The sequence below is a fragment of the Nannobrachium achirus genome, assembly GCF_963921795.1.
Source record: "Nannobrachium achirus genome assembly, chromosome: 20".
Taxonomy (NCBI): domain Eukaryota; kingdom Metazoa; phylum Chordata; class Actinopteri; order Myctophiformes; family Myctophidae; genus Nannobrachium; species Nannobrachium achirus.
Window position 1 is genome coordinate 26,782,877 of NC_137827.1, and position 2,212 is coordinate 26,785,088.

Genomic DNA, 2,212 nt, shown 5'->3' on the forward strand with positions numbered 1-2,212 from the left:
ACTTGAGTAAAAGTACGGAAGTATTGGCATGAAAGTGTACTTGGGGTACCAAAGTAAAAGTCTAAATGTTTGAAAATTGCGACGTGTTGTGAGCCAAGGTATAAAATAGGGCTAAAGTGGGTTAATGTGTGTTTTGTATCATTGTAATTTACACCTGCAAGTAACTAGAGTTTTCAAATAAATGTAGTGGAGTAAAAGTACAATATTTGAACCCAAGTTGTAGTGGAGTAGAAGTTAAAGTATTGGAGATTGGAAATACTCAAGTAAAGTACAATACCTCAAGAGTGTGCTTAGGTACAGTACTTAAGTGGATGTGCTTAGTACTTACACCATTGATGGTTTCCCCATTCCAAATGGTTGGTGCACTTGGTGGGGGAGCTAATGCTAGCAGTCAGGTTGTTGGTTCATGCCAAGCTAGCTTCCATTTATTTCGGTGCTTGATGTGATAGCTTCTCCGGTGTTGGCTAGTAGCCTTCATGTTTGTCTTCGGATAATCAAGTTAATAATCCTCTCAATTGAGCTGGTATCAAACTCTGCCCTGCGCTCAGTTCAGGTATCCTACTTGGGTGAATTAATTCTATATTCACAATGGATAAATAACGAATTACTAAAATAAATTATTCACAAAGTAATTTTAAATAGATAATGGATACATTTAAATGGATATTAAAAAAAATCATTTAAGTACATTTATATTTTATGGCTATATATATATATATAAAAAAAAAAAAAAATGCGTCGTCATCACCCAGTAGGTTAAGATGCAATTGTGCATCAGGTATGCCAATACTGCTTAATGTTTTTAAGTGGTAGGTTATGATACCATGGTGCATCAGGTACACCATGGTGTATGAGGTTAAATGTTGGGTTTAAGATGCCAATGGCGCATCAGGTATGCCAATGGGCATAAGGTTAAATGGTACTTAAGATGCCAATGGTGCATAAGGTTAAACGTTAAGATGCCATGGTGCAGCAGGCATGCTAATGTGCATAAGCTTAAATGTTAAGAGGCAATCGCGCATCAGTTATGCCATGGTGCATACGATTTACATGGTAGGTTTAGCTTAGCATGGGTAATTCACTAAGTAGGATATTCCCTCTATATCAGAATTCTCACCGGGTAAGTGTTTTTGCCGACTGCTCATTTAGATATCCTGCTCAGGCAGGTCTACCAACATCGTCATCAGAACGGGTTCGCTTGGTTGCCATCATAGATGTTCTGCTCGGGCAGGTCTCTCAACATCGACTGAGAACGGGTTCGCTTGGTTGCATCATTTAGTGCTAATCATGGATATCACTCCGTCTTGGTCAGGAGTTGTCAGGATGAGTATGTTCAGTTACTGTTATGCTTACCATGAAAAGCCGGTTGACAGTGGATGTCATGTACCGGTATGTGCGACAAGCCATACAGAAGTAAACTCCATTGCATGTTACATACAGAGAGGTGCTCCATTAATAGTCAAGATATAAAAGTCTGTCATGCTGGCTGGGGATGTTGCTGTCTTAATGGGTCGGCTGACAGATCATCGAATGGATGATTATGCGTAGAGCGTATTAGGAAAGGAGTTATCTGGTGGTAATAGGATGATAGTTATATTTATTTTCATTAATCACCGTTCAGTTAAAGCATGGTTAGTACTCGTTGGTTCTAATCTTAGATCTATTCACTCTAATCAATCTTAATGTATTCTTTTATCCAAACTGTCAGCGGAACTGATATGTTAAATATTATCTCAACTTAGCAGAATTTAATGAGTTCAAGTGTCGTAATTTAGCTTGAGCGGTTCAAGCAGTATTACTAAATATATGGTGGTAGCTGGGGGAAATCGTGTGCATCAGAGTACGTTCACTTAAGTCCTAATGCTCCTCTATACTGGCATTAGAGGGATGGCTGTTGGTGTGGGCAACTAAAGTTATGCCTTAGCGATCCCAGATGGTTGTCGCTGTGTTGGGGGAGAAGTTGGGATCGGCGTAGTATTAGAGGGGAGCTTCACCCCACATTGAAGGCTCATAAGCTTGCATTCGTCACTGTGTCTCCTAAGAGCAGTGGGACGTCACTGTGTCTCTTAGGAGCAGTGCCTGGCTTACATAGATTTCCACATAATGTTAGTATATCCTAGCAGGATCCAGAAATGCTAGTGGCATTTCGTCTCTGTGTCTCCTAAGGAGCAGGGGGATATCTGCTAGGATGACACACGGCTTGTTGCGCCAG